Below are 10,899 nucleotides of genomic sequence, written 5' to 3'. Positions count from 1 at the left end.
CAGGGCCCCTGCAGGGGCTCCCCATGGCTTCCAAGTCCCCCTTAATTATTTGTTTTAAAGTAGAGCATTCCTTTAAGTGCTGGGAGAAGTTGCTTCTTCCCACAAACGTCACCCTCCTGTAGGCAGGCAAGGCAGCCTCTCGGTTTTATTCTCTTCGTTTGACACCCCAGTTCCAGGACCTCTGGGGCATAGATCCCCCCCTGTGAGGACAATGATGGTGTCTGTGGTGTGGCCATGAGAAGAGACGTGCTGGTACACAATTTCTTATCTGGTTTCTCACCCTTCTTCCACATAAGGCAGGAAGGCCCCTGGGGGTTGCTCATGCTTGATTCACACCAAAGGGTATGAAAGAATCCACTCTGGGCTTGGGGCCTACCAGCCTCAGGCCCGGAGGAAGCTTGCTGGAGGTGAGGGCAGAGAGGGAATGGAAGGGGCCTGGAACTGCAGCCCCAGGGGAGCGTGCAGTGTAGCCTGAACAAGCAGAGATGATGTGCTGATGACACAGGTGTGAGCTCTGCCACCCAAGAACCTTGTTTCCTCATTCAGAAGTGTGGCTAGCGCTCTCAGTGCTGAGGGTGGGTATGAGAACTCGGAGTTCACAGCAGGGCCTGGGCACAGGAGGAACCCTCTAAAGGGGTTTTGGTTCCTCTTCTTTGGGACAGGCACAGACATGAACTTGACACTGGTGAGGAAGACAGGGCCTGTTGGCAGAGACCCCAGGGAAGGTCCTGGAGGGGCTGGGGCAGACTCTAGTCACCGTAGCCCACCCCTGGAGGCCCCAGATCTCCTAAGAGACTCCAGGAGCTGAGAGGTCAGCCCTGCCCACCTGGCCTCACACTCAGAGGGCCCTCTGAGCGGCTCTGTGGACACAGCGAGCCCTGTACACGGGGCAGATGGCTGCCCAGAGGAGGGGCTGGCAGGGAGAAGGGGTGAGTCCTGACCACTGAGGAAGGAATGACGAGAATGAGGCTCTGACTCATCCTCAGGCTTCTGCTCTCAGAAGGAAAGGATTTACTTGGGGGTGTGGCTGGAAGGGAGCCAAGCCAGAGGACGCAGTGAAAAACGAGGGTGCTTAAGGCCTCTTAGCTCGGGGATAAATCATCCTGGGAAGGGCCCGTTCAAAAACACAACTCTATCAGTGGTCTCTGCTTTCTTCTGAGCCATCCTTCCCAATGGAAGTGGTGGTAGGAGGCCCCACTGGCCAGGTCAGGCAGGATGCCTTTCCCGAGCCCTGGGCGGAGTCCTGCTGTGGGTACCATTCCCCAGAAGGCAGGCAGACTTGGGGTTCCAGATCCACTTGGGCAGAGCCAGTGTTTGCCATCACGTCTTGTTCTCTCTACCCTCTACTCTCCTCACTACTCGTCCCCACCTCACCAAGCCAACAGGGGACTGTTAATGGGACAGCTTTTTCTATATGGCACAAACAGTCCTAAATAGCACAGAGGAACTTATGGACCAGTAGCGGTGATCCTGGGTATCAATTTGTGTGCATTATTTGCATGGGGGTAGGTAGGTAGGCCTCTGAGGAGGAAGTTTGGTGAGTAGTAGGGGTGGGGCAGGGAGAGAAGAAAGGGGCACAGGCCTGACCTTCTGTTATCACGAGAATTTTGGTTGGAAGTAAAAGCAAATCCTATTTTTTGCTTAATGCTGGCCTTGGAAATGAAGTCCAAGTGGTGTGGCTGGCTTCAGATAAGGCTTCATCGGGAACTCTAAATGATGTCATCAAGACCCGGTGTTCCCTGTTGTCTTTGGCCTCAGCTCTTCTCCAGGTAACAGCTCAAGCCAGGACAGGTTCCACACCTTGGGGGCAAGATGCCTGCAGAAGCTTTAAGCCTCACGCCCTCTCCCCCCAGGGCAAAGAACCAGTCTGCTTTGCTGAGAGCTCAAAATGCTGGAACTGAGTTTCACTGGCTCTGATTGGTCTGACTTTGGTCGTGTACCCATCCCTTAACCGGTGACAGCCAGGGGGATGGAGTATACTAAGAGGGGGTGGGACACAGTCTCCTCGGGATCCGGATGTGGGTGTGTGGGACCGGGATCTTCACAGGGAGCGTGGCCATGATGGCGAAGGAGGTGGTTGTCCTGGAATCATAACCTGAGTAGGGGCTGTTACTGTCAGTGAGTGAATGGGGACAAGCTGACAAGAAACACTGACCCCTTACTCTCCATAGAGAGAGGGCTGCGGGGAACAGCTAAGAGGGTTCTTTGGGGTCCAGGCTGCAAACTGGGACATGAGTCAGAGAGAGGGGCCTTCTGCCTATTTCGGCTCAGAGCACAGAACCGTTTTGTGCTGGTGAGGACTGAGGGCCTGTCGCCTCGGCCAGCTCCAGGCATCACAGCCTTCGTAGAGAAGCAGGGATCTCGTGGGGGTACCCCAGACAGTGAGAGAGATGAGGTCCCTGCCTCAGTTGCCCGGTACCCAGCAGACATCAGCCAGGGGGTCAGCAGAAGAAACACCGGCAGACTGGCCGTGGGCACCTACCTGACACCCAAGGAACTTCCAGAGACGGTGGGGGTGGGGTGGCAAGTATACAAGCTTTCATATTGGTGAGCAGGGCAGCATCCTCAGTATGTGTACCTTTGCTGGATATGACCCTTTAGGCTGGGAGTCAAAAGATTTGGATTCTGGTCACCATTTGTTAGCTCTGTGACCTTAGGCAAATCCTTCTCCCTTTCTTGGCCTCAGTTTACTCCTCTGTAAAATGGGTGTGTTACCAACCTCAAGAGTAGATGTAGGAATCCGGTGAGCCGGGGCAGATGAAATGGGCAAAAGCTAAAGTGCTGAGGACGGTCAGGGCCTGCTAACACCCTCCATCCTGATTGCCGGAGGCCTGAGGGAGCCGATTGGGTGCGTTTGTGCCTGGAGGCCTTTGTATCTTGAGGGGAAGCCGAGAATAACAAGTGTTCCCCGGGGGAAGTTGGTGGACACAGAGACCCTGGGGGCCAGGCTGCCAGCTAGGGATGTGGGTGGCTCTCTGGGACACTCCCCTTCCCTGCCACTGAGTCAGAGGAAGGGACCCAGGCTGGGCATCAGCCCTGCAGGTTTTACCAGTTGTTGGCTGAGGGGAAGGGGAGGGCTAGAGAGAGAGGGAAAAGAGAATACAAACAACCTCCTCCCAGACAGATGCAAATCTTCCTCTTGGCACTGGCACTGGGCGGGGGTGCTCTTGGGCCCCAATCTGCACTTCCTCCTGGCCTCTCCCTAAAGCCAGCCAGCAGGGCCCTCTGGGGATGGCATGATTCCCAGAATGCAGCTGGTCGCAGGGACCCAGGCCTCTGGGTAGCTCAGATCATCCCTTCCCCAAGTTCTGGGTTCCCTCTATACTCTTCCCAAGCTAGTGTCCACACCACCCCTGGAGAGCTGGCTGGTTGGAATGTCTTCTCTCTGCCACGCTTGGCCTTTTGGTCCACCTGTGAATCAACTACTATTGGATGGAAACACTCTTTCCCATATTTGCCTAGGCTGGGCAGCTTGCTCTTACTTGCCGAGGAAAGGCCACTCTGTTTGGCTGTTACTGGAGGCCCCTGGGGGTCTCAGACCCTGTCCACAGACAGCAGTTACTATGGGGGGAAAGGCATGGGTGTGGAGTCAGACTGGATTATAGCTCCTGGGCTTGTCAGCTATGTGATTTTGGACAAACTAACTTACTTCTCAGAGACGCTGTTTCCTTATCTGGAAATAGTATGGCAGTGCCTTATGGGGTTGTCATGAGGACTGGAGATAAGTATCAGAGCTCCTAGCAGGGGTCAATAGACAAACCTTCTTGCCCTTGCACACCTTATCACATGTGACTTTTCTCTTCCAATCTCCTCTCTGGCCAAAATGATCAGTTTGTTCAGCAGTCATGTGCTGAGAGTCTACTTTGCACCAGGCACCGTGACCTTTATCTCCACAGCCCTGGGAAGTTGATGCCTTTAAGCTCATTTGATTCAAGAGGCCACTGTGGCTTGGAGAGAGAATAAGGGTTAGAAGGCTACCAGCCGGTAGAGCCAGGAGTTGATGCTGGGTCTTCAAGAACTAATGGGAACCCCATTCCATGGGCTTCCGTGGATGGTTTCTCTGCCTGGAATGTCCTCCCACCTCTTCTCTTTTCTGGATCATTCAGGGTCTCATTCCTTCTGTTGCCTCCAGAACACCTTCCGAATCAGTGAGGACACTTGTGGTTGCGTGTGGTAAGAAATTCCATCCCAAACAGGCTTATGAAAAAAAAAATGGAAGTTTTGGTTCATAACCCAAAAGGCCAGGTGATCTTATTTACGGGAAGGTTAACTAATAGCTCAACTGTCAGTATTTTCCTTTTGTCTAAATCTTGGCTCTGCCTTCTTTTATGAAGGTTGAAATGTCAGGCACCACATGGTAGTTCCAGCTCTAACATTCTTCCAAGTTTCAGGCATGGTGAAAGAACGAGTCTTAATTTCTCCAAAGCCCAAATTTAGTCCTGAAATCGAGACACGTTGTCCCTGATCGGCTTGACATGGGTCAGGTGCCCATTCCTGAGCCAGTCTTATGTCCAGAGGGCCAGAGTCCATGGCTTAGCTTAGACCTAAATCATTTGAATCTTTGGATATGCAGATGGATGGGCTCCATGCTCCTTTAGAGGGAAACAGAGGCATGCTTACCAGGAGACAGGTGAATGGATGCTGATGGCAAAACTGCGGACGTCCTCTAGCTATTGTTACTTTTCCCCTTTTCTGAATTCCTGCATTCTTTTTTTTTTTTTTTTTTTCTGCTGGGCATCTCTGCTGGGCAGCAAATTCCTTGAGGCCAAGGGCCCTCTGTGTGACCCTGAGTGCTTGCTAAAGCCCCTGGAAAAGAATGGGTGCCAAGGATATGCTTTTCATTTGACTGACATGTTTATTCAGAACTTGATGCATCTAGCATGGTGTTAGTTCTATCAGTCAGGATCGACCTGAGGAGAAGAGAACCTTCTAGCCATCTTAAAGAGGAGGGGGTGAGGGGTGCCCGCATGGCTTAGTCAGTTAAGCGTCCGACTTTGGCTCAGGTCATGACCCCACGGTTCGTGGGTCTGAGCCCCACCTTGAGCTCTGTGCTGACAGCTCAGAGCCTGGAGCCTGCTTCAGATTCTGTGTCCGCCTCTGTCTGCCCCTCCCCTGCTCCACTCTGTCTCTGTCTCTCAAAATAAATAAACATTAAAAAAAGAAATAAATAAGAGGAGGGGCTTTCTGACTGGATATTACCTGACTTACAGAATCACTGCGAAAGTCGAGGCTCTAGGTTGAGCTTTTAGGAGCGTCCCCGTAAGTCACATTGAGGACTGTGTCTTCTGTATCTTCTGCAAGAGACCAAGAGAGCAGCTGTGTCTTCTGCATTCAGAAGACACCCCAGTCGTGAAACCCTCTTCCAGCAGCTCCAGAAGCACGGTGTGCCTGACATGATCCAGGCACACTGGGTGCCCACGTCCTTCCTCTCAACACCCACCAAGCCAGCACCTGGACCCTTGAGTTTTGCTGACACCATTGAGGTAAAAGCAGACTTGCCAACCAAAGGAGAGGTAGTTAGACGTTTAGCCCCCACCATCCTTCCACTTTCAAATCTCATGTGAGTTGTGTGGGCGGACCTGAATTGTGTCTGGAATCTAAGAGAGTGTAGATTTACTTATTTATTTTATTTTTATGTAAAAAAATTTTTAATGTTTATTTTTGAGAGCGAGCGAGAGACAAAGCATAAGCAAGGGAGGGGCAGAGGGAGAGGGAGACCCAGAATCCAAAGCAGGCTCCAGGTTCTGAGCAGTCAGCACAGAGCCCGACGCGGGGCTCGAACTCATGAACCGTGAGATCATGACCTGAGCTGAAGTCAGATGCTTCAACTGACAGCCATCCAGGCGCCCTAGTAGTTGTGTGTGTGTTTTTTTTAAACGTGTATTTATTTTTGAGATAGAGAGAGACAAAGCATGAACAGGGGGAGGGCCAGAGAGAGAGGGAGACACAGAATCTGAAACAGGCTCCAGGCTCTGAGCTGTCAGCACAGAGCCCGATGCGGGGCTTGAACTCACGGAGTGTGAGATCATGACCTGAGCCGAGGTCAGACGCTCAAGCGACTGAGCCACCCAGGCGCCCCAGTAGCTGTGTTTTTAAAACAGAGTATTTTTTAGAGCAGTTTTAGATTCATAGCAAAGCTGAGCAGAAAGCACAGCGTTCCTGTACCGTCCCTGGCCCCACACTGCACAGCCTCTTCCACTGTCAGCTTCCCCCACTAGAGAGGTCCACTCGTTACAACTGATGCACCCCCACAGACACATCACAGTCACCCGAAGTCCCTAGCTCACATCGGAGCTCACTCTCAGTGTGCACATTCTATGAGTTTTGACAAATGCATAAGGACATGTATCCACTAATATAGTATCTATCACACAGAGTATTTTCACTGCCCTAAAAATCCTTTGTGCTCTGCCCATTCGTTCCCGCCTCCCCACTAACCTCTGACAATCACTGATCCTTTTTTCTTCTCCCAGAACTTTATTATTTTCATCCTGGAGAATCCATGTTTTGAGAGACTTAATTTAGGAGAAGGTAGTAAAGGGAACAGGCCTGCGGTGCCTGGGTGGCTCCGTCGGTTAAGGGCCTGACTTCGGCTTGGGTCATGATCTCACGGTCTGTGAGTCGGAGCCCTGCGCCCTGCATTGGGCTCTGTGCCGACAGTTCGGAGCCTGGAGCCTGCTTTGAATTCTGTGTCTCCCTCTCTCTTTCTTCCCCTCCTCCGCTTGTGTGTTTCTCTCTCTCTCCCTCTCTCAGAAATAAATAAATAAATAAACATTAAAAAATAAATAAAAGGGAACAGGCCTAAAGCCACTATTTCTTGGATCAGCTGCTTCCTCGCTGTGTGACCTTGAGCAAATTACTTCACCCCTCTGTGCCCTAGGATCTTCTTTTCTATTAATAGTCCCTCCTCATAAGAATGATATGAGGAGTAGGTGAAATAATTCACATAAAGCTCTTGACAGTGTGTGGCATGCGGTAAAAGCTCAAATGTTTGCTCTGCTTCTTAGTGATCAACTCAAAGCAACCATATCCTGGGTGCAATTTCTGTTAAGCTTTTTTCCCCTCTCACCTTTTTTTTTTTTTTTCCAGAAAATGTCAACCTACTGAAAAATTAGAAGAGGAATACAATGAGCACCTATGAACGTTTCACCTAGATTCGTCAACCATTGACATTTTGCCACATTTGCTTTCTTTCCCTCTCTCTTACAGGAAGTTAGTTGCAAGTTTGCTGACGATTTCCTCTGACCAGATGAGCTATTATCTCACAAAAGCAAGGACGGTCTCCTCTATTATCACTATTATCACACTCAATAAATTTAAATTGATGCAATATTGCCTAATATATATTCCATATTAAACTCTCTCCGTGTTCTTTTTAATCTAGAATCTTTTAAAAAAAATTTTTTTTAACGTTTATTTATTATTGAGAGACAGAGACAGAGCATGAGCATGGGAGGGACAGAGAGAGAGGGGGACACACAGTCCGAAAGCAGACTCCAGGCTCCAGCTGCCAGCACAGAGCCCGACGTGGGGCTCAAATCCGCAAACCTCGAGATCATGACCTGAGCTGAAGTCGGCCACTTAACCGACGGAGCCACCCAGGCGCCCCTTTTTAATCTAGAATCTTAAGAGGCGTACATCAGGTCGACTAGTTATCCTCTGCCTTTTCTTTCTCTCATGACAGTGATATTTTTGAGGAATCATTGTCACTTGTTCTAGAGACTAGCCTTTAATTTGGATCCGACTGTCTCATGGTTAGAACTGGATGAAACATGTCTGGGGGCAAGAATACTGCATGCGTGATATTCCCATTGCATCGTATCAGAAGGCATAGAATGCCGGTTTGGTCCATTATTGGTGCTGAGTTTGCATAGGTGGTGCTGTCCACCAGATTTCTCCAATTTAAATATCTTGTTCCCCTTTGGAAGTCTCTGGGGACCCTAGGTTGGGAATCGCCGACCTAGTGTCCAAGTGTTTAATGTCCATTTTATGGGTGAAGACAGTAGAGTGTAGAGAAATACCTGAAATGCCCTGAAAGTCAGTGGCAGGGCTGAGGATGGCCCGAACCCAGGTCGTCCTGATGCCCACCCAGCTCAGTGCCCACCCCAGGCCCTGCCTCTGATCGTGTCTGAGCAAATGCTGAGAAGGGCTCGTCCTTGAGCCTTCGTTGGACGAGGGTCTGTATTTCTTGGCAAGTTCTCAGCCTAAGAATCTGTTTCTGACTAGGAGTAGGAATGAAACACCATGGGATAGAGTGCGCGAGGGGCCATGGCTATGCTCCGTGGACACCAGGCCCCAAACACTGAGATGACGTGACCTCTAGGAGGCATCTAGTTCAACCCCAATCTTCCAAAGAGGATTGTGAGAACCCACAGTAATGAAATGACCTGTCTGAGGACTCACAAACTTGAAATGCCTGCCAGGGAGGGTTAGGCTGGCTGCCTAGGAAGGTCTCGTGGAGGCAGTGCGGGTGGGAAAGGGACACAGCACTTGAACATATCCCATGTGTCAGGGTCCGCTCCGCAGTTCCCAGAAGCAGAAACTAGGTTTGTTGAGGACACCCAGAGGTGACTGCCACCCTGGCCCTGGCAGACATTAAGCCAAATTCTGGAGACCAAAGTCTAGAGTCCATTGTACCAATGGCAGTGGCAATGAAACAGTCCAGTGAGTCAATTTCATCATTCCCTGGGGACTGCTTGGCACACCTTCCTTCCAGGAGGCACAGTGTCACATTTCTGTTCTTTGAATTCATTTCCTCTACCCCCTGCACACCAGTCCCTCTCTCTTATCCTCTTTGGCCCATTCTTTCTCAGAATGGATACTGTATAATTTATTGTGCCTTCCGAGTTATAATTACTCGTCCATCACATCATCTCTGAGGTCCCACCCAGATTGCCCTGTTCAGAGTCCTGGGTGCTTCAAAACCATTTCAATCACATAATCCCAATAGTCTCTTAGACTGGACTGTTTCAAAAGATTCATACATTCAATCAAGTATTGGTACATTCATTAAGCGCCAGACTCTGGGGACCCATTGGTGAACAAGATGATGACGGACTCTTATCAGGAAAATGATGTCACCAGATATTCAGCTTATATACAGGACTGTAGTTGGGCATGGGGGGTGGGGACTGAGGACCAGTGAGAGGACTGTATCTCTGAGCCCTGTAGGAGGCCTTGGTTTCCAGAATAGGGTGCTGGCCATGGGTCCAGATCTGAAGACGTAATGTCAAAGCGTTTTATTGGTGTGCTCAGGAGCACAGACTCTAGGGGACTCCTGACTGGCTCAGTTGATAGAGCATCTGACTCCTGATCATAGGGTCATGAGTTCGAGTCCCTCATTGGGCACTCGAAGTTCCCCATTACTTAAAAGAAAAGAAAGAAAGAAAAGAGCACAGACTCTCTGGAACCTGATTCTACCACTATGTAGCAAGACCTTGGTTTCCTTGTCTGTAAAATGGTGGTAATAATTTTACATCATAGGATTATAAATTGAGGAGACAGAGCAAGTATAGTTTCTAGCTTCCTGGAAAGGAGGAGCACCAGATGCTACTCCTGAACTAGGGAGTACAGGAGGAGCAGGTGGGTTTGGGGTGGAGGACGCCCTATCCCATCTGGGATTCTTCATTCTAAGGACCCCGTGTAAGGCATCTTCCTGGAGCTGCTCAGCAGGCAGTTGGATGCTGGGTCCTAGGCTCCATAGAAAAATCCGTGCTGGATTTTCCATTTCATTTAGACTTTTTCTGATCCATTCTTTTAAGTTGAGGCCGTATGGGGCGCCTAGGTGGCTTAGTCAGTTAGGTGTCCAACTTTGGCTCAGGTCATGATCTCACAGTTTGTGAGTTCGAGCCCGGCATCGGGCTCTGTACAGACAACTCAGAGCCTGGAGCCTGCTTCAGATTCTGTGTCTCCCTCTCTCTGCCTCTACCCTGCTCATACTCTGTCTCTCTCTCTAAAGTAAATAAATATTTAAAAAAAAATTAATTTAGGCTGTATGGGTCACAGCCTTTGTGTATGGCTTACAGGTAGTGATGGAGTTGGGGCTAGAACTCAGTCTCCTTCATCCCGAATCTTTCTGCTTCACCAGGCTCTACTCTCTTACTCCAAGAGTCAATAGCTTCTATGTATCAACTCTTCCTATTGTCAGATGCTATGCTGGAGCAGGTACCTGGATTCTCTTTTTTGGACCTCATGATCCTCTGAGATAGCTACTGTTACAGGGGAAGAAACAGGGGGAGGCTTCAGGAAATTAAGCGTGTTGCCCAGGGTTATGGAGTAAATGGCCAAGGGTCTGTCCAACTTCTGTGCCCATGCTCAGAAGTGTATGTGCTAGGGCAGAGCTGTCCAATAGAACTTTCTGTGATGATGGAATGCTTTTTTGCACTACTCAGTGGGGTAGCCACAAGCCACATAGGCAGATGAGGAACCAAATTTTTAATCTTATTCTATTTAACTTAATTAAAATTTTTCTAAAAATTAAAAAAAAATGTTTATTATATTTTTGAGAGACAGAGCACGAGCGGGGCAGGGGCAGAGAGAGGTAGACACAGAATCCAAAGCGGGCTCCAGGCTCTGAACTGTCAGCACAGAGCCTGATGTGGGACTTCAACTCTCGGACTGTGAGATCATGACCCGAGCTGAAGTTGGACGCTTAACCGGCTAAGCCACCCAGGAGTCCCATAACTTAATTTAAATTTAATAGCCACATGTGGGTGGTGGCCACCATGCTGGACAGCACTGTCCTATTTCCTTCCAGAAGGTCAAGAAAGACCCAGAACTTCTCCTCATGCCTTGTTGCAGTTACATGGTTCATAGTTAGGGGCAGGATCATCTTGAACAAAACACGGTTTCTGCCATAGGCTACTGAGCTCCTCAAAATAGTAAGGCATTCTAGCCCTT

At 49.7% G+C, this 10,899-nt stretch overlaps 1 long non-coding RNA gene across 1 annotated transcript; it reads left to right on the top strand.

The window, feature by feature from the left end:
- The first annotated feature begins 3,729 nt into the window (after positions 1-3,729).
- On the top strand, positions 3,730-7,330 carry LOC109492879. The gene is made up of 3 exons (XR_002146840.3): positions 3,730-4,173; positions 5,211-5,483; positions 7,090-7,330. It is a non-coding gene; the product is annotated as an uncharacterized LOC109492879 (long non-coding RNA).
- The last annotated feature ends 3,569 nt before the right edge of the window (positions 7,331-10,899 follow it).

The sequence above is a fragment of the Felis catus genome, chromosome D2, assembly GCF_018350175.1.
Source record: "Felis catus isolate Fca126 chromosome D2, F.catus_Fca126_mat1.0, whole genome shotgun sequence".
In the NCBI taxonomy this organism is placed as follows: Eukaryota; Metazoa; Chordata; class Mammalia; order Carnivora; family Felidae; genus Felis; species Felis catus.
The sequence above is the reverse complement of the archived record's forward strand: the minus strand, read 5'-3'. Positions and strand labels throughout refer to the sequence as shown.